General features: G+C 47.2%; 1 pseudogene; it reads left to right on the plus strand.

Annotated features, from left to right (window-relative positions):
• The first annotated feature begins 15,620 nt into the window (after positions 1-15,620).
• Positions 15,621-15,735, plus strand: LOC123389908 (annotated as a pseudogene).
• The last annotated feature ends 7,613 nt before the right edge of the window (positions 15,736-23,348 follow it).

The following is a 23,348-nucleotide window of genomic DNA, read 5'->3' on the forward strand; positions in this document are numbered from 1 at the left end:
GAAGCCCTGAGGATGCAGGGAGAAGAGAGCTCACCCACCATACACGTCCCCTCACTGGCAGGTCATATCAGGCTTCCCCAACGCCTCAGGCCCTTTGGCCAATAAAATCAAAAGGTGACACCAGGGGGCTCAGAGTCAGAGAGTCCCACACCTTTTAATTGAGCGGTATAGCTCTAAGTCTCCTCCCCATGTGTGTGTGTGTGTGTGTGTGTGTGTGTGTGTGTGTGTGTGTGCCTCTGGGTGTCTGTGGCTCTGTGTGTAAAGAGGACCTGGCCATGCCATCGTGGGTGAAGATGTCCCAAGCAGGAGCAGGCTGATGAGGGGTTAGATGCCTGGTGGGCAGGTCATGTTTACATCCCAGTGTAATGCTGGCTAAGTGGGATCGGGTGTGGGGTCTACAGCCTTCTGCCCAGGGTTTTTCCTGAGAACCTAAAGGGAGGGGACAATGAACCAGGAGCGGGGAGAACCCTAACAGTAACCACTGACCGTGACCCTGACACTGTGAGCCTGCCCCAAACCCTAACCCGAGCCCTGACCCTGACCCTGACCCTAACCCTGACCGTGATCCTGACCTGAACCCTAAACCTAAACCTAAGCCTGATGCTGACCCTGATCCGGACCCTGAACCTAAACCTAAGTCTGAGATAACCTAACTATGACTCATCCCTAAACAGGACCCTGACCTGACCCTAACCCTAACCCTGACCCTGACTGTGTGCCTGACCCTAAACCTAAACCTAAAGGTAACCCTAACACTGACCCTAATATGGACCCTGTACCCAAACCGAACACTGACCCTGACCCTAACACTAAACCCTACCCTAAACCAAACCCTCAACCTGACCTTACCCTGTCTAACCCTAACCCTCACGATAACACTACTTCTAACTCTAACCCCAACCCCATCCCAAACTTTTCCCCTAAACCTAACTGTGAACCTGAACCGAACATAAAGCAAAGACTGAACCTAAACCTGACCCTGGCCCTGACCTTCACCTGACCCTGACCCTGACCCTAATCCTAACCATGACCTTAACACTGACCACTACATAACCCTGTCCCTGACCCAAATGTGGACTTTAACCAATACCTGATCCTGACGCTAAACCTGACACTGGCCCTAAACTTCACCATGACCCTGACCCAGGCCATGACCATCAACCTAACCCTGACCCTAACAGTGACCCTGACCCAAACCTAACACTAACCCTGAGACTGAATGTGAGCCTGACCCTAACTCTACCCCTAAACGTAACCTTAACCCTGACACTACCACGGGTCCTCCGCTGATCCTATCGCTGAACCTAACCCTAACACTATACTCTAACCCTTCCTCGAACCCTTGACCCTAAACATGTCTAACCCTAACCCTCAACCTAACTCTAACCCTAACACTAATCCTAAACTTTAACAATAACCCTTACCCTATACCTGCCTATGATCATAACCCTAACCCTGAACTTTGCCTCTACCAGACCCTGACCCTAAACCTGACCCTGGCCCTGACCCTAAACCTAACCATGACACTAACACTGACCACTACATAACCTTGTCCCTAACCCAAATGTGGACTTTGAACCAATACCTGATCCTGACCCTAAACCTGACACTGGCTCTAAACTTCACCCTGACCCTGACCCAGGCCATGATCATAAACCTAACCCTGAGCCTAATAGTGATCCCGACCCTGACCTGAACACTAAACCTGAGCCTGGCTGTTAGCCTACCCTACTCTAACCGTAAATGTAACACTGACCCTGACACTAACGCGGGCCCCTACCCCGAATCCTATTGCTGAAACTAACCCTAACACTAACCCCTAACCTACCACGGACCCTGACCCTAACAAGTTCAAACCCTAACCATCAACCTAACGCTAACCCTAACACTAACGCTGAACTTTAACAATAACCCTGACCCTAGCTGACTATGATCATAACCCGAACCCTGAACTTTGCCTATACCAGACACTGACCCTAAACCTAACCCTGAACTTTGCTATTAGAGACCCTGATCCTAATCCTGACCCTGGCCCTGACCCTAAACCTAACCATGACCCTAACAATGACCACTACATAACCCTGTCCCTGACCCGAATGTGGACTTTAAACCAATACCTGATCCTGACCGTAAACCTGACACTGGCCCTAGACTTCACCCTGACCCTGAGAAAGGCAAACCATAAACCTAACCCTGACCATAACAGTGACCCTGACCCTGACCCTAACAATCATGACCCTGAATGTGAGCCTGAACCTAACTCTAACCCTTAACATAACCCTGAATCTGACACTAACACGGGCCCTGACCCAAAACCTAACGCTGAACCTAACCCTAAAACTAACCCCTAACATTATCCCTGACTCTGACCCTAACCCGGTCTAACCCTAACCCTCAAACTACCTCTAAGCCTTACTCTAACCCCACTTTAACAATAATCCTGACCCTCTCCCTGACCCTGATCATAACCCTAACTCTGAACTTTGCCTATGTCAGACCTTAACCTTAAACCTGACCCTGGCCTTGACCTTAATACTGACCCTAACCCTGACTGTAAACCTAACTCTGACCCAATCCGTGAGCCTGAACAGATTAGTAACCCTAAAGCTAACCCTGATCCTGAACCTACTCATAAAACAGAACCTAAACATAAAGCTGACCTTACCATAACCATAAACCTAATCCTGACCCTGACCCTAACCCTGACACTAAACTAGTCCCAAACCTAACCCTGACCCTGACATGAACCTTGCCCCCAAAACAAAACTTGAACCTGACCCTAAATCTGACCATGACCCTGAACCTGACCCTTAACCTAACCGTCACCCTAACACTGACCCTGACCCTGACTCTGACAGTAATGGTAACCCTGACCCTATTGTGAGCCTGACCCTAAACCTAACCATGAACCTAACCCTAACCCTGACCCCTACCCTAACCCTAACCTAACACTAACCCTGACCCCAACGATGTCTCACCCTAACCCTAACCCTAAGTCTCTCGCTAACACTAACCCTAACCCTAACCCTAACCCTAACCCTAACCTTAACTCGGTCTGAACCCATCTCTGTTCCCAGAAGCGGGGACAATAGTTGCATCCAGGACTCCCAGGGGCTGGGATTGGCTGTGTGGGGGTCACTGGATGAACAGGGCATGGAGTGTGTGGGTGAGCCTTGAGCAGCTAGGGGATGGGCACGCTCAGGGTGCTCTGGTGGGAGCAGAAAGTTTGGTAAGGAGCCCCCATTCAATGGTGACCTCACTTCCCTGACGACAGAGCCCAACGGAATTAGAATCCACGTATCCAGGCACCCCATTACAGAGAAAACCCCCCTGCCCAGCTCATTTCTAGGCACATCCTAAAGGAAGCGACATGTTCTTCTGCTGTACTGAAGCCCTGAGGATGCAGGGAGAAGAGAGCTCACCCACCATACACGTCCCCTCACTGGCAGGTCATATCAGGCTTCCCCAACGCCTCAGGCCCTTTGGCAAATAAAATCAAAAGGTGACACCAGGGGGCTCAGAGTCAGAGAGTCCCACACCTTTTAATTGAGCGGTATAGCTCTAAGTCTCCTCCCCATGTGTGTGTGTGTGTGCCTCTGGGTGTCTGTGGCTCTGTGTGTAAAGAGGACCTGGCCATGCCATCGTGGGTGAAGATGTCCCAAGCAGGAGCAGGCTGATGAGGGGTTAGATGCCTGGTGGGCAGGTCATGTTTACATCCCAGTGTAATGCTGGCTAAGTGGGATCGGGTGTGGGGTCTACAGCCTTCTGCCCAGGGTTTTTCCTGGGAACCTAAAGGGAGGGGACAATGAACCAGGAGCGGGGAGAACCCTAACAGTAACCACTGACCCTGACCCTGAACTGTGAGCCTGCCCCAAAAACCTAACCCGAGCCCTGACCCTGACCCTGACCCTAACCCTGACCGTGATCCTGACCTGAACCCTAAACCTAAACCTAAGCCTGATGCTGACCGTGATCCGGACCCTGAACCTAAACCTAAGTCTGAGATAACCTAACTATGACTCATCCCTAAACAGGACCCTGACCTGACCCTAATCTTAATCCTGACACTGACCTAAACCTGACCCTAACCCTAACCCTGACCCTGACTGTGTGCCTGACCCTAAACCTAAACCTAAAGGTAACCCTAACACTGACCCTAATATGGACCCTGTACCCAAACCGAACACTGACCCTGACCCTAACACTAAACCCTACCCTAAACCAAACCATCAACCTGACCTTACCCTGTCTAACCCTAACCCTCACGATAACACTACTTCTAACTCTAACACCAACCCCATCCCAAACTTTTCCCCTAAACCTAACAGTGAACCTGAACCGAACATGAAGCAAAGACTGAACCTAAACCTGACCCTGGCCCTGACCTTCACCTGACCCTGACCCTGACCCTAATCCTAACCATGACCTTAACACTGACCACTACATAACCCTGTCCCTGACCCGAATGTGGACTTTAACCAATACCTGATCCTGACGCTAAACCTGACACTGGCCCTAAACTTCACCATGACCCTGACCCACGCCATGACCATCAACCTAACCCTGACCCTAACAGTGACCCTGACCCAAACCTAACACTAACCCTGAGACTGAATGTGAGCCTGACCCTAACTCTACCCCTAAACGTAACCTTAACCCTGACACTACCACGGGTCCTCCGCTGATCCTATCGCTGAACCTAACCCTAACACTATACTCTAACCCTTCCTCGAACCCTTGACCCTAAACATGTCTAACCCTAACCCTCAACCTAACTCTAACCCTAACACTAATCCTAAACTTTAACAATAACCCTTACTCTATACCTGCCCATGATCATAACCCTAAACCTGAACTTTGCCTCTACCAGACCCTGACCCTAAACCTGACCCTGGCCATGACCCTAAACCTAACCATGACACTAACACTGACCACTACATAACCTTGTCCCTAACCCAAATGTGGACTTTGAACCAATACCTGATCCTGACCCTAAACCTGACACTGGCTCTAAACATCACCCTGACCCTGACCCAGGCCATGATCATAAACCTAACCCTGAGCCTAATAGTGATCCCGACCCTGACCTGAACACTAAACCTGAGCCTGGCTGTTAGCCTACCCTACTCTAACCGTAAATGTAACACTGACCCTGACACTAAGCCGGGCCCTACCCCGAATCCTACAGCTGAAACTAACCCTAACACTAACCCCTAACCTACCATGGACCCTGACCCTAACAAGTTCAAACCCTAACCATAAACCTAACGCTAACCCTAACACTAACGCTGAACTTTAACAATAACCCTGACCCTAGCTGACTATGATCATAACCCGAACCCTGAACTTTGCCTATACCAGACACTGACCCTAAACCTAACCCTGAACGTTGCTATTAGAGACCCTGATCCTAATCCTGACCCTGGCCCTGACCCTAAACCTACCCATGACCCTAACAATGACCACTACATAACCCTGTCCCTGACCCGAATGTGGATTTAAACCAATACCTGATCCTGACCGTAAACCTGACACTGGCCCTAGACTTCACCCTGACCCTGAGAAAGGCAAACCATAAACCTAACCCTGACCATAACAGTGACCCTGACCCTGACCCTAACAATCATGACCCTGAATGTGAGCCTGAACCTAACTCTAACCCTTAACATAACCCTGAATCTGACACTAACACGGGCCCTGACCCAAAACCTAACGCTGAACCTAACCCTAAAACTAACCCCTAACATTATCCCTGACTCTGACCCTAACCCGGTCTAACCCTAACCCTCAAACTACCTCTAAGCCTTACTCTAACCCCACTTTAACAATAATCCTGACCCTCTCCCTGACCCTGATCATAACCCTAACTCTGAACTTTGCCTATGTCAGACCTTAACCTTAAACCTGACCCTGGCCTTGACCTTAATACTGACCCTGACTGTAAACCTAACTCTGACCCAATCCGTGAGCCTGAACAGATTAGTAACCCTAAAGCTAACCCTGATCCTGAACCTACTCATAAAACAGAACCTAAACATAAAGCTGACCTTACCATAACCATAAACCTAATCCTGACCCTGACCCTAACCCTGACACTAAACTAGTCCCAAACCTAACCCTGACCCTGACATGAACCTTGCCCCCAAAACAAAACTTGAACCTGACCCTAAATCTGACCATGACCCTGAACCTGACCCTTAACCTAACCGTCACCCTAACACTGACCCTGACCCTGACTCTGACAGTAATGGTAACCCTGACCCTAAACCTAACCATGAACCTAACCCTAACCCTGACCCCTACCCTAACCCTAACACTAACCCTGACCCTAACGATGTCTCACCCTAACCCTAACCCTAAGTCTCTCGCTAACACAAACCCTAACCCTAACCCTAACCTAACCTTAACTCGGTCTGAACCCATCTCTGTTCCCAGAGGCGGGGACAATTGTTGCATCCAGGACTCCCAGGGGCTGGGATTGGCCTGTGTGGGGGTCACTGGATGAACAGGGCATGGAGTGGTTGGTGAGCCTTGAGCAGCTAGGGGATGGGCACGCTCAGGGTGCTCTGGTGGGAGCAGAAAGTTTGGTAAGGAGCCCCCATTCAATGGTGACCTCACTTCCCTGACGACAGAGCCCAACGGAATTAGAATCCACGTATCCAGGCACCCCATTACAGAGAAAACCCCCCTGCCCAGCTCATTTCTAGGCACATCCTAAAGGAAGCGACATGTTCTTCTGCTGTACTGAAGCCCTGAGGATGCAGGGAGAAGAGAGCTCACCCACCATACACGTCCCCTCACTGGCAGGTCATATCAGGCTTCCCCAACGCCTCAGGCCCTTTGGCCAATAAAATCAAAAGGTGACACCAGGGGGCTCAGAGTCAGAGAGTCCCACACCTTTTAATTGAGCGGTATAGCTCTAAGTCTCCTCCCCATGTGTGTGTGTGTGTGTGTGTGTGTGTGTGTGTGTGTGTGCCTCTGGGTGTCTGTGGCTCTGTGTGTAAAGAGGACCTGGCCATGCCATCGTGGGTGAAGATGTCCCAAGCAGGAGCAGGCTGATGAGGGGTTAGATGCCTGGTGGGCAGGTCATGTTTACATCCCAGTGTAATGCTGGCTAAGTGGGATCGGGTGTGGGGTCTACAGCCTTCTGCCCAGGGTTTTTCCTGAGAACCTAAAGGGAGGGGACAATGAACCAGGAGCGGGGAGAACCCTAACAGTAACCACTGACCCTGACCCTGAACTGTGAGCCTGCCCCAAACCCTAACCCGAGCCCTGACCCTGACCCTGACCCTAACCCTGACCGTGATCCTGACCTGAACCCTAAACATAAACCTAAGCCTGATGCTGACCCTGATCCGGACCCTGAACCTAAACCTAAGTCTGAGATAACCTAACTATGACTCATCCCTAAACAGGACCCTGACCTGACCCTAATCCTAATCCTGACACTGACCTAACCCTGACCATAACCCTAACCCTGACCCTGACTGTGTGCCTGACCCTAAACCTAAACCTAAAGGTAACCCTAACACTGACCCTAATATGGACCCTGTACCCAAACCGAACACTGACCCTGACCCTAACACTAAACCCTACCCTAAACCCAAAACCCTCAACCTGACCTTACCCTGTCTAACCCTAACCCTCACGATAACACTACTTCTAACTCTAACCCCAACCCCATCCCAAACTTTTCCCCTAAACCTAACTGTGAACCTGAACCGAACATAAAGCAAAGACTGAACCTAAACCTGACCCTGGCCCTGACCTTCACCTGACCCTGACCCTGACCCTAATCCTAACCATGACCTTAACACTGACCACTACATAACCCTGTCCCTGACCCGAATGTGGACTTTAACCAATACCTGATCCTGACGCTAAACCTGACACTGGCCCTAAACTTCACCATGACCCTGACCCACGCCATGACCATCAACCTAACCCTGACCCTAACAGTGACCCTGACCCAAACCTAACACTAACCCTGAGACTGAATGTGAGCCTGACCCTAACTCTACCCCTAAACGTAACCTTAACCCTGACACTACCACGGGTCCTCCGCTGATCCTATCGCTGAACCTAACCCTAACACTATACTCTAACCCTTCCTCGAACCCTGACCCTAAACATGTCTAACCCTAACCCTCAACCTAACTCTAACCCTAACACTAATCCTAAACTTTAACAATAACCCTTACCCTATACCTGCCTATGATCATAACCCTAACCCTGAACTTTGCCTCTACCAGACCCTGACCCTAAACCTGACCCTGGCCCTGACCCTAAACCTAACCATGACACTAACACTGACCACTACATAACCTTGTCCCTAACCCAAATGTGGACTTTGAACCAATACCTGATCCTGACCCTAAACCTGACACTGGCTCTAAACTTCACCCTGACCCTGACCCAGGCCATGATCATAAACCTAACCCTGAGCCTAATAGTGATCCCGACCCTGACCTGAACACTAAACCTGAGCCTGGCTGTTAGCCTACCCTACTCTAACCGTAAATGTAACACTGACCCTGACACTAACGCGGGCCCTACCCCGAATCCTATTGCTGAAACTAACCCTAACACTAACCCCTAACCTACCACGGACCCTGACCCTAACAAGTTTCAAACCCTAACCATCAACCTAACGCTAACCCTAACACTAACGCTGAACTTTAACAATAACCCTGACCCTAGCTGACTATGATCATAACCCGAACCCTGAACTTTGCCTATACCAGACAGTGACCCTAAACCTAACCCTGAACTTTGCTATTAGAGACCCTGATCCTAATCCTGACCCTGGCCCTGACCCTAAACCTAACCATGACCCTAACAATGACCACTACATAACCCTGTCCCTGACCCGAATGTGGACTTTAAACCAATACCTGATCCTGACCGTAAACCTGACACTGGCCCTAGACTTCACCCTGACCCTGAGAAAGGCAAACCATAAACCTAACCCTGACCATAACAGTGACCCTGACCCTGACCCTAACAATCATGACCCTGAATGTGAGCCTGAACCTAACTCTAACCCTTAACATAACCCTGAATCTGACACTAACACGGGCCCTGACCCAAAACCTAACGCTGAACCTAACCCTAAAACTAACCCCTAACATTATCCCTGACTCTGACCCTAACCCGGTCTAACCCTAACCCTCAAACTACCTCTAAGCCTTACTCTAACCCCACTTTAACAATAATCCTGACCCTCTCCCTGACCCTGATCATAACCCTAACTCTGAACTTTGCCTATGTCAGACCTTAACCTTAAACCTGACCCTGGCCTTGACCTTAATACTGACCCTAACCCTGACTGTAAACCTAACTCTGACCCAATCCGTGAGCCTGAACAGATTAGTAACCCTAAAGCTAACCCTGATCCTGAACCTACTCATAAAACAGAACCTAAACATAAAGCTGACCTTACCATAACCATAAACCTAATCCTGACCCTGACCCTAACCCTGACACTAAACTAGTCCCAAACCTAACCCTGACCCTGACATGAACCTTGCCCCCAAAACAAAACTTGAACCTGACCCTAAATCTGACCATGACCCTGAACCTGACCCTTAACCTAACCGTCACCCTAACACTGACCCTGACCCTGACTCTGACAGTAATGGTAACCCTGACCCTATTGTGAGCCTGACCCTAAACCTAACCATGAAACCTAACCCTAACCCTGACCCCTACCCTAACCCTAACACTAACCCTGACCCCAACGATGTCTCACCCTAACCCTAACCCTAAGTCTCTCGCTAACACACTAACCCTAACCCTAACCCTAACCCTAACCCTAACCTTAACTCGGTCTGAACCCATCTCTGTTCCCAGAAGCGGGGACAATAGTTGCATCCAGGACTCCCAGGGGCTGGGATTGGCTGTGTGGGGGTCACTGGATGAACAGGGCATGGAGTGGTGGGTGAGCCTTGAGCAGCTAGGGGATGGGCACGCTCAGGGTGCTCTGGTGGGAGCAGAAAGTTTGGTAAGGAGCCCCCATTCAATGGTGACCTCACTTCCCTGACGACAGAGCCCAACGGAATTAGAATCCACGTATCCAGGCACCCCATTACAGAAAGAAAAACCCCCCTGCCCAGCTCATTTCTAGGCACATCCTAAAGGAAGCGACATGTTCTTCTGCTGTACTGAAGCCCTGAGGATGCAGGGAGAAGAGAGCTCACCCACCATACACGTCCCCTCACTGGCAGGTCATATCAGGCTTCCCCAACGCCTCAGGCCCTTTGGCAAATAAAATCAAAAGGTGACACCAGGGGGCTCAGAGTCAGAGAGTCCCACACATTTTAATTGAGCGGTATAGCTCTAAGTCTCCTCCCCATGTGTGTGTGTGTGTGTGTGTGTGTGTGTGTGTGTGTGCCTCTGGGTGTCTGTGGCTCTGTGTGTAAAGAGGACCTGGCCATGCCATCGTGGTTGAAGATGTACCAAGCAGGAGCAGGCTGATGAGGGGTTAGATGCCTGGTGGGCAGGTCATGTTTACATCCCAGTGTAATGCTGGCTAAGTGGGATCGGGTGTGGGGTCTACACCCTTCTGCCCAGGGTTTTTCCTGAGAACCTAAAGGGAGGGGTCAATGAACCAGGAGCGGGGAGAACCCTAACAGTAACCACTGACCCTGACCCTGAACTGTGAGCCTGCCCCAAACCCTAACCCAAGCCCTGACCCTGACCCGGACCCTAACCCTGACCGTGATCCTGACCTGAACCCTAAACATAAACCTAAGCCTGATGCTGACCCTGATCCAGACCCTGAACCTAAACCTAAGTCTGAGATAACCTAACTATAACTCATCCCTAAACAGGACCCTGACCTGACCATAATCCTAATCTTGACACTGACCTAACCCTGACCCTAACCCTAACCCTGACCCTGACTGTGTGCCTGACCCTAAACCTAAACCTAAAGGTAACCCTAACACTGACCCTAATATGGACCCTGTACCCAAACCGAACACTGACCCTGACCCTAACACTAAACCCTACCCAAAACCAAACCCTCAACCTGACCTTACCCTGTCTAACCCTAACCCTCACGATAACACTACTTCTAACTCTCACCCCAACCCCATCCCAAACTTTTCCCCTAAACCTAACTGTGAACCTGAACCGAACATAAAGCAAAGACTGAACCTAAACCTGACCCTGGCCCTGACCTTCACCTGACCCTGACCCTGACCCTAATCCTAACCATGACCTTAACACTGACCACTACATAACCCTGTCCCTGACCCGAATGTGGACTTTAACCAATACCTGATCCTGACGCTAAACCTGACACTGGCCCTAAACTTCACCATGACCCTGACCCACGCCATGACCATCAACCTAACCCTGACCCTAACAGTGACCCTGACCCAAACCTAACACTAACCCTGAGACTGAATGTGAGCCTGACCCTAACTCTACCCCTAAACGTAACCTTAACCCTGACACTACCACGGGTCCTCCGCTGATCCTATCGCTGAACCTAACCCTAACACTATACTCTAACCCTTCCTCGAACCCTTGTCCCTAAACATGTCTAACCCTAACCCTCAACCTAACTCTAACCCTAACACTAATCCTAAACTTTAACAATAACCCTTACCCTATACCTGCCTATGATCATAACCCTAATCCTGAACTTTGCCTCTACCAGACCCTGACCCTAAACCTGACCCTGGCCCTGACCCTATACCTAACCATGACACTAACACTGACCACTACATAACCTTGTCCCTAACCCAAATGTGGACTTTGAACCAATACCTGATCCTGACCCTAAACCTGACACTGGCTCTAAACTTCACCCTGACCCTGACCCAGGCCATGATCATAAACCTAACCCTGAGCCTAATAGTGATCCCGACCCTGACCTGAACACTAAACCTGAGCCTGGCTGTTAGCCTACCCTACTCTAACCGTAAATGTAACACTGACCCTGACACTAACGCGGGCCCTACCCCGAATCCTATTGCTGAAACTAACCCTAACACTAACCCCTAACCTACCACGGACCCTGACCCTAACAAGTTCAAACCCTAACCATCAACCTAACGCTAACCCTAACACTAACGCTGAACTTTAACAATAACCCTGACCCTAGCTGACTATGATCATAACCCGTACCCTGAACTTTGCCTATACCAGACAGTGACCCTAAACCTAACCCTGAACTTTGCTATTAGAGACCCTGACCCTAATCCTGACCCTGGCCCTGACCATAAAGCTACCCATGACCCTAACAGTGACCACTACATAACCCTGTCCCTGACCCGAATGTGGACTTTAAACCAATACCTGATCCTGACCGTAAACCTGACACTGGCCCTAGACTTCACCCTGACCCTGAGAAAGGCAAACCATAAACCTAACCCTGACCATAACAGTGACCCTGACCCTAACAATCATGACCCTGAATGTGAGCCTGAACCTAACTCTAACCCTTAACATAACCCTGAATCTGACACTAACACGGGCCCTGACCCAAAACCTAACGCTGAACCTAACCCTAAAACTAACCCCTAACATTATCCCTGACTCTGACCCTAACCCGGTCTAACCCTAACCCTCAAACTACCTCTAAGCCTTACTCTAACCCCACTTTAACAATAATCCTGACCCTCTCCCTGACCCTGATCATAACCCTAACTCTGAACTTTGCCTATGTCAGACCTTAACCTTAAACCTGACCCTGGCCTTGACCTTAATACTGACCCTAACCCTGACTGTAAACCTAACTCTGACCCAATCCGTGAGCCTGAACAGATTAGTAACCCTAAAGCTAACCCTGATCCTGAACCTACTCATAAAACAGAACCTAAACATAAAGCTGACCTTACCATAACCATAAACCTAATCCTGACCCTGACCCTAACCCTGACACTAAACTAGTCCCAAACCTAACCCTGACCCTGACATGAACCTTGCCCCCAAAACAAAACTTGAACCTGACCCTAAATCTGACCATGACCCTGAACCTGACCCTTAACCTAACCGTCACCCTAACACTGACCCTGACCCTGACTCTGACAGTAATGGTAACCCTGACCCTATTGTGAGCCTGACCCTAAACCTAACCATGAACCTAACCCTAACCCTGACCCCTACCCTAACCCTAACACTAACCCTGACCCCAACGATGTCTCACCCTAACCCTAACCCTAAGTCTCTCGCTAACACTAACCCTAACCCTAACCCTAACCCTAACCCTAACCTTAACTCGGTCTGAACCCATCTCTGTTCCCAGAAGCGGGGACAATAGTTGCATCCAGGACTCCCAGGGGCTGGGATTGGCTGTGTGGGGGTCACTGGATGAACAGGGCATGGAGTGGTGGGTGAGCCTTGAGCAGCTAGGGGATGGGCACGCTCAGGGTGCTCTGGTGGGAGCAGAAAGTTTGGTAAGGAGCCCCCATTCAATGGTGACCTCACTTCCCTGACGACAGAGCCCAACGGAATTAGAATCCACGTATCCAGGCACCCCATTACAGAGAAAACCCCCCTGCCCAGCTCATTTCTAGGCACATCCTAAAGGAAGCGACATGTTCTTCTGCTGTACTGAAGCCCTGAGGATGCAGGGAGAAGAGAGCTCACCCACCATACACGTCCCCTCACTGGCAGGTCATATCAGGCTTCCCCAACGCCTCAGGCCCTTTGGCAAATAAAATCAAAAGGTGACACCAGGGGGTTCAGAGTCAGAGAGTCCCACACATTTTAATTGAGCGGTATAGCTCTAAGTCTCCTCCCCATGTGTGTGTGTGTGTGTGTGTGTGCCTTTGGGTGTCTGTGGCTCTGTGTGTAAAGAGGACCTGGCCATGCCATCGTGGGTGAAGATGTCCCAAGCAGGAGCAGGCTGATGAGGGGTTAGATGCCTGGTGGGCAGGTCATGTTTACATCCCAGTGTAATGCTGGCTAAGTGGGATCGGGTGTGGGGTCTACAGCCTTCTGCCCAGGGATTTTCCTGAGAACCTAAAGGGAGGGGACAATGAACCAGGAGTGGGGAGAACCCTAACAGTAACCACTGACCCTGACCCTGAACTGTGAGCCTGCCCCAAACCCTAACCCGAGCCCTGACCCTGACCCTGACCCTAACCCTGACCGTGATCCTGACCTGAACCCTAAACCTAAACCTAAGCCTGATGCTGACCCTGATCCGGACCCTGAACCTAAACCTAAGTCTGAGATAACCTAACTATGACTCATCCCTAAACAGGACCCTGACCTGACCCTAATCCTAATCCTGACACTGACCTAACCCTGACCCTAACCCTAACCCTGACCCTGACTGTGTGCCTGACCCTAAACCTAAACCTAAAGGTAACCCTAACACTGACCCTAATATGGACCCTGACCCCCAAACCGAACACTGACCCTGACCCTAACACTAAACCCTACCCTAAACCAAAAACCCTCAACCTGACCTTACCCTGTCTAACCCTAACCCTCACGATAACACTACTTCTAACTCTAACCCCAACCCCATCCCAAACTTTTCCCCTAAACCTAACTGTGAACCTGAACCGAACATAAAGCAAAGACTGAACCTAAACCTGACCCTCGCCCTGACCTTCACCTGACCCTGACCCTGACCCTAATCCTAACCATGACCTTAACACTGACTACTACATAACCCTGTCCCTGACCCGAATGTGGACTTTAACCAATACCTGATCCTGACGCTAAACCTGACACTGGCCCTAAACTTCACCATGACCCTGACCCAGGCCATGACCATCAACCTAACCCTGACCCTAACGGTGACCCTGACCCAAACCTAACACTAACCCTGAGACTGAATGTGAGCCTGACCCTAACTCTACCCCTAAACGTAACCTTAACCCTGACACTACCACGGGTCCTCCGCTGATCCTATCGCTGAACCTAACCCTAACACTATACTCTAACCCTTCCTCGAACCCTTGTCCCTAAACATGTCTAAACCTAACCCTCAACCTAACTCTAACCCTAACTCTAATCCTAAACTTTAACAATAACCCTTACCCTATACCTGCCTATGATCATAACCCTAACCCTGAAGTTTGCCTTTACCAGACCCTGACCCTAAACCTGACTCTGGCCCTGACCCTTTACCTAACCATGACACTAACACTGACCACTACATAACCTTGTCCCTAACCCAAATGTGGACTTTGAACCAATACGTGATCCTGACCCTAAACCTGACACTGGCTCTAAACTTCACCCTGACCCTGACCCAGGCCATGATCATAAACCTAACCCTGAGCCTAATAGTGATCCCGACCCTGACCTGAACACTAAACCTGAGCCTGGCTGTTAGCCTACCCTACTCTAACCGTAAATGTAACACTGACCCTGACACTAACGCGGGCCCTACCCCGAATCCTATTGCTGAAACTAACCCTAACCCTAACCCTAAATCTAACCCTAACCCTAACCCTAACCCCTAACCCTAAACCTAACCCTAACCCCTAATCCTAACCCTAACCCTAACCCTAAACCCTAACCCTAACCCTAACCCTAACCCTAATCCTAACCCTAACGCTAAACCCTAACCCTAACCCTAACCCTAAACCTAACCCCTAACCCTAACCCTAACCCTAACCCTAACCCTAACCACTACCCCTAACCCTATCGCTTCTCGGCCTTTTGGCTAAGATCAAGTGTAGTATCTAACCCTAACCCTAACCCATGAGCAGAGAATTTGAGAGTTAAGTGACAACATTAGATGAAATTATTAGAATAATTGGGATTCCAGAAGAAGAAGAAAGAGAGAGGGGAGCAGAAAGTATATTAGGGGGAATTATTATATAGAATTTCCCTAATATGGGAAAGGGAACAAGCATCAAGGGATTCCCCCCAAATCAATAAGAATAGGTCCACACCCTGTCACCTAATAGTAAAATTTACAAGTCTTAGCAACAAAGAGAAAATCCTGAATGCCGCCCAGGAAAAGAAGTCTGTAACATACAATGGTAAAAATATTAGATTGGCAGTGGACTTACCCACAGAGACCTGGCAGTCCAGAAAGAACTTCAAAGCACTAAACGAGAAAAACATGCAGCCAAGAATACTATATCCAGCTAGGCTATCATTGAAAATAGAAGGAAAGATAAGAATCTTCCAGGACAAACAAAAACTGAATATGCAAAGAATTTGCAAACACCTAATCAGCTGTGCGGGATATATTGAAAGGGGTCCTCTAATCAAAGAGAGAACCTAAAAGTACTAGTTCAGAAAGGATCAGAGACAATACACAGTAACAGTCACCTTACAGGCAATACAATGGCACAAAATTCGTATCTCTCAATAGTTAACCTGAATCTAAATGGGCTAAATGCCCCAATCAAAAGACACAGGGTTTCAGAATGGATAAAAAAACAAAAGCCATCAATATGCTGTCTACAAGAAACTCAATTTAAACCCAAAGACATCTCCAGATTTTAAAATGAGGAGGTGGAAAACAATTTACCATGCTAAGGAACATCAGAAGAAAGCTGGGGTGGCAATCCTTATAGGATATCAATTAGATTTTAAGCCAAAGACTATAATAAGAGACGAGGAAGGACACTATGTCATACTCAAAGGGTCTGTCCAACAAGAAGATCTAGCAATTCTAAATATCTATGCCCCTAACTTGGGAGCAGCCAACTATATAAACCAATTAATAGTAACAAAATCAAAGAAACACATTGACAATAATAAAATAATAGTAGGGGACGTTAACACTCCCCTCACTGAAATGGAAAGATCTTCCAGCAAAAGATCAACAAGGAAATAAAAGCCTTAAATGACAAAATGGACCAAATGGAAATAACAGATCTCTTCAGAACATTTCATCCCAAAGCAACAGAGTACACATTCTTCTTTAGCACACATGGAACAGTCTCCAGAATGGATCACATCCTGGGTCATAAATCATGTCTCAACTAGTATCAAAAGATTGGGATCGGGGCGGCTGGTTGGCTCAGTGGGCTAAGGCCTCTGCCTTCAGCTCAGGTCATGATCCCAGAAACCTGGGATTGAAACACTCATCAGGCTCTCTGCTCAGTGGGGAGCCTGCTTCCTCCTCTCTCTCTGCCTGCCTCTCTGCCTACTTGTGATCTCTGTCTGTCAAATAAATAAATAAATAAACTTAAAAAAATTGGGATTATTCCCTGCATATTCTCAGACCACTATGCTCTGAAGCTAGAACTCAATCACAAGAGGAAATTTGGAAAGAACACAAATACATGGAGACTAAACAGCATCCTTCTAAGGAATGAATGGGCCAACCAGGAAATTAAAGAAGAATTGAAAAAATTCATGGAAACAAATGATAATGAAAACACAACAGTTCAAAATCTGTGGAACACAGCAAGGAAGTCCTGAGAGGAAAATATATAGTGATATATGCCTTTCTCAAGAAACAAGAAAGGTCTGAAATACAGAAAATAACCCTACACCTAAAGGAGCTGGAGAAAGAACAACAAAGGAAGCCTAAACCCAGCTTTTCTGCTAAGGTCAGGAACACATCAGCGATGTCCATTATCACCACTGCTATTCAACATAGTACTAGAAGTCCTAGCCTCAGCAATCAAACAACAAAAAGAAATTAAAGGCATCCAAATCAACAAAGAAGACAAACTATTACTCTTTGCAGATATATGACACTCTGTGTGGAAAACGCAAAAGGCTCCACTCCAAAAATGCTAGAACTTGTACAGGAGTTCTGTAAAGTGTCAGGATATAAAATCAATGCACAGAAATCGGTTGTATTTCTTTACAACAACAGCAAGACAGAAGAAAGAGAAATTAAGAAGTCAATCCCATTTACAATTGCACCCAAAACCGTAAAATACCTAGGAATAAACCTAACCAAAGAGGCAAAGAATCTATACTCAGAAAACTATAAAGTACTCATGAAAGAAATTAAGGAAGACACAAAGGAATGGAAAAATGTTCTATGCTCCTGGATTGGAAGAACAAATATTGTGAAAATGTCTATTATACCTAAAGCAATCTGCACATTTAATGCCATCCTTACCAAATCCCATCCATTTCTTCAAAGAAATGGAAGAAATAATACTAAAATTTATATGGAACCAGAAAAGACCTCGAATAGCCAAAGGAATATTGAAAACGAAAGCCAAAGTTGGTGGCGTCACCATTCCGGCTTCAAGCTCTATTACAAAGCTGTCATCATCAAGACAGTATGGTACTGACACAAAAACAGACATACAGATCAGAGGAATAGAATAGAGAGCCCAGAAGTAGACTTCCGCTCTATAGTCAACTAATCTTCAACAAAGCAGGAAAGAATGTCCAATGGAAAAAAGACAGCCTCTTCAACAAATGGTGTTGGGAAAATTGGACAGTCACATGTAGAAAAATGAAATTTGACCATTTCCTTGCACCACACATGAAAATAGACTCAAAATGGATGAAGGACTGCAAGGTAAGAAAGGAATCCATCAAAGTCCTTGAGGAGAACACAGGCAAGAACCTCTTCAACCTCAGCTGCAGAAACTTCTTCCTAGGAACATCGCCAAAGACAAGGGAAGCAAGGGCAAAGATGAACTATAGGGATTTCATCAAGTGCAAAAGCTTTTTCACAGCAAAAGAAACAGTTAACAAAACCAAAAGAAAACTGACAGAATGGGAGAAGATATTTGCAAACCGCATATGAGATAAAGGGCTAGTATCCAAAATCTATAAAGAGCTTAGCAAACTCAACACCCAAAGAACAAATAATCCAATCAAGAAATGGGCAGAGGACATGAACCGACATTTCTGCAAAGAAGCCATCCAGATGGCCAGCGGACACATGAAGAAATGCTCCAAATCACTCGGCATCAGGGAATTACAAATCAACACAACCACAATGAGATACCACCTCACACCAGTCAGAATGGCTAAAATCAACAAGCCAGGAACTGACATATGCTGGCAAGGATGCAAAGAAAGGGGAACCCTCCTACACTGTTGGTGGGATGCAAGCTGGTGCAATGACTCTGGAAAACATCATGGAATTTCCTCAAAAAGTTGAAAATAGAACTGCCCTATGACCCAACTTTTGCACTACAGGGTATTCACTCTAGAGATACAAGTCTAGTGATCCAAATGGGCATGTGTACCCGAATGTTTTTAGCAGCAATGTCCACAATAGCCAAACTATGGAAATAACCTAGATGCCCATCAACAGATGAATGGATAAAGAAGAATGGGGCACACACACACACACACACACACACACACACACACACACAGTGGAATAATATGCAGCCATCAAAAGAAATGAAATCTTGCCATTTGTGACAACATGGATGGAACTAGAGAGTATTATGCTTAGTGAAATAAGTCAATCAGAGAAAGACAGCTATCAAATGATCTCCCTGACATGAGGAAGTGGAGATGCAAAGTGGGGGTGGTTCAGTGTTAGGAAAATAATAAATGAAACATGATGGGATCGGGAGGGAGACAAACCATAAGTGACTCTTAATCTCACAAAATAAACAGGGTTTCTAGGGGGTGTCAGGAGACGGTGGTGGGGTTATGGACATCAGGGAGGGTATGTGCTATGGTGAGTGCTGTGAAGTGTGTAAACCTGGTGATTCACAGATCTGTACCCCTTGGGCTAAACTTACATTATATGTTTATATAAAAAATTTTAAAAAAAAAAAAAAAATTAAAAAATAAAAACAAAATAAATAAAAAATCCACACATACACTACACTTGCACAGCACACTTCGATCAAAATATAATTCCTTGGTCTTTCTCATATGGGCACCCCTAAGTTACTCTTACTAATGAGAGATAACACAAGTTTAGTCATTATATATATATATATATACATAACCTTTTGTTTTTCTTTTTGACATTTGTATCTTGAAGACAGTGCCTACATTGCTTCTTTAAAATAACAATAATAATAATTCCATGGTCACATAAAAGTCTGTATCTTGGTAACCAGACAACATGGTTCTGGTTCAGATAAGGATGAAGACACAACCTCTTCCCAGGGAGCAAAGCCCACACCCTCATGGATGCTGACATGTCTCATGGGTGATGAGTTCCTTTGCTGCATGGAATTTTCTGAGTGCAAAGGATATAGGCACCCTTCAGGGTTCATTCTGTTTTCTTCATAAATTCCCCAGTTCAAGTCAATAGTGATTCACTGGGTCAGGTTTCAGAGACCAGGATGGTCCACCAGGTGAGCAGCAACCCCTATCTCCCCCACCCACTGTCAAGGAAGGCAGGGGCTTGTGTTCCACTGGGAGCATAATGAGCCACACCCAAAGCTCCTAAACAACCTACACTCCTCCTCTGTTTCTCCCCCTCACAAAGGGCACAGCACCCTGTTACAGCTCTGAGTCTGAGCTTTAATTAAAAAAAAAAAAGTTTCTACTATCAGAAAGTGGTTCACAGAAGAGAAAAACATGAGTCCCCATGAAGAGTTTTTTAATTACTCAAAAGATTGTTTTCCCATTGTTTAATTTAAACAGGAAATAAATACACACAGATCGCCCCTTCCACTAGCAGGTATGATTCACTGTGGTGAATTAAAGAGCAGGAAATAAGAATAATAGCCATTCTGATGACCCGCCATTTCCATAATCAAAGTTTTTTTTTTAAGATTTTATTTATTTTTCAGAGAGAGAGAGGAGCGAGAGTGAGCACAAGTAGACAGAGAGGCAGGCAGAGGCAGAGGGAGAAGCAGGCTCCCTGCCGAGCAAGGAGCCCGATGTGGAACTCGATCCCAGGATGCTGGAATCATGACCTGAGCCGAAGGCAGCTGCTTAACCAACTGAGCCACCCAGGCATCCCTTCCATAATCAAAGATTTGAAACTTCACTGACATGCAAAGAAAGGAACACAAACTAACATCTCGTCCTGGCAGCACAGAGCAGTCAGAATTGGAGTGACAGGGTCAGACAATGAGGTTGTGTGTGTTGGGTGATGCTGGTGGCACAGAAGAAGGTGTTCTGCCAGTTCTCCACCTGTGGCTCACTTGTCCTCATCCAGGAAACTGCTCACAGCTCTGACCTGTCACAACCATCACACGGGAGACGCAGCCACCCCCTGGAGCCAGTCCTGCCCACAACCTCTTGCATAATGCACTCAGCTCTACTCTGGGACCCCTGTCAGCTCTACTCAGACCTGGAATTCCCCTGTCTGCCAGAAAGCTCCAGGATTCCTTCTCCTTCTTCCAAAATTACACTGGCCCAAGGCTTTCATGAGAAATGCAGAATGCTACCTAATGAATGGTTAACACCTACTTTTGCCTTCTGTCATTTTCTCTCCACTTACCTCCTACCTGGTGAATGGTCACTAACCTACCAATGGAACCTGAATGTGCTCTGTGATCTGACACTTTCATTATAGCCTTCTGAGGACTCCTTGTGCAATAAAATACCATATCTCATGACAGGAGAGTTTAAAACTATTTCTGTAAAGATTTTATTTATTTATTTAAACTGAGATCACAAGCAGGCAGAGAGAAAGGGAAGCAGGCTCTCTGTGGGGCTCAATTCCAGGACCCTGAGATCATGACCTGATCTCTACCGAAGGCAGAGGCTTTAACACACTGAGCCACCCAGGAATCCTGTCGGAGGCAAGGATTAAAACTATTATTTACAGAACAATACAGCCAAATCATCTGATTTTAATTTGCTCTTCAATATACATTACAGTTTCTGTGTAAAAAGCCTTTCCATAGACATTAGCTGCCAGCAGATTCATAAGGAGGAAACAGAAACTCTGTGGTATAACCTGACTCACCTAAGGTCAGGGAAGCAGTTGCAGAACTCTCCCCAGGGCTCCTGACACCAAGCTCCTTGGAGCCAACAGCATGCATCTATCCATAAGAATTTCCAAAGTCTCTCCTTCTGATTTTACCATCAAAGAAACTGCATAAAAAAAATACAGCACGTCAAAGTATCTAGATGATGCATTTAGTTAAATTAGAAAACCAAGGTCAACTTTTAAACAGTAAATGGCTACTTTGAATAACTTTGAATTTTTGCTATACGTTAATTATAACTCTTCTGATGAAAAGACTGATAAATTAGGAAACATCACCTTTGACAAATGACAAGACATCATCCAAGTCTGTATCTGATGACAAAAAGCCACCCAACTCTAGACGTTGGCCACCTAACTATACCCTAGGCCCAACGGAATAAACCTTGTTAGATAAGGGATGAAATTGTATGTTAAAAACACACAACGAGCTGGGGCGCCTGGGTGGCTCAGTGTGTTAAAGCCTCTGCCTTTGGCTCAGGTCATGATCCCAGGGTCCTGGGATCGAGCCCCACACAGGGCTCTCTGCTCTGCGGGGAGCCTGCTAACCCCTCTCTCTCTCTCTGCCTGCCTCTCTGCCTACTTGTGGTCTCTGTCTGTCAAATAAATAAATAAAATCTTTAAACACACACACACACACACACACACACACGCACAAGGGGTAAATCTTATCACTCCTTTCCAATAAGTGATTTCCTCAGAAACAGATGTTCAGATGATATTTTGTAAGCAATAAATCAACAGATAAATGGGTATTCCCTGAAATGGTCTACCTGCAGGGAAACTGAGTAACTCTTGAACCAAATCCAGAATGCTGACAATGACTTAAGTTTTACTTCGTGGCTCAACTAGAGGAAAGAGAAAAGTCCAGGAGATTTTGAGTTAATGAGAAGTTTTACCTCTACTCCTGACATGGATGTGACATTGCGCCCACTGTATCCGCTGCTTTCTCTGAACATAAATGTCCTGTGACAAGCTGCATCACTGACCCAGATGCTGGTGTTCAAAACTTCAGGTTTTCTGGAGCCAGAGCAGAGAAATGCTGTCACGTGGGCACAAATAGGCATCTGCAATCTATGGCCTGCACATCTGTTTCAGTTCCTAGGAGAACTGAACACACTTGTTTCTTTTTTTTTTTAAGATTTTATTTATTTATTTGACAGAGAGATTACAAGCAGTCCGGGAGGCAGACAAAGAGAGAAGAGGAAGCAGGCTCCCTGCTAATCAGAGAGCCCAATTTGAGGCTCGATCCCAGGACCGTGGGATCACAACCTCAGCGGAAGGCAGAGGCTTAACCCACTGAGACACCCAGGTGCCCCACACACACTTTTTTCTTAAGTAGTAATTATGTTCATCAAAAGTAGACTGATGACTCTGTCTTTGTTGGAAAAGTGAGATTACTCTTCCAAATGAACACCTCAACTCACCTGTTCCTTGTGCAACTTGAGTGGGGTCTGGTTTACTCCAGCTTCCAGGCGCCCAACTGGAGGACTCTCCTGCAGGATCCTGCAGCCTATGACCACCAACCCCAGGGCATGAGGCACAGTGTTGAAGATGGGGTACTACTCTAAGGTTTGTT

This window comes from Mustela putorius, unplaced genomic scaffold, assembly GCF_011764305.1.
Source record: "Mustela putorius furo isolate JIRA1106 unplaced genomic scaffold, ASM1176430v1.1 tig00004156_pilon_pilon_pilon, whole genome shotgun sequence".
Lineage (NCBI taxonomy): Eukaryota > Metazoa > Chordata > Mammalia > Carnivora > Mustelidae > Mustela > Mustela putorius.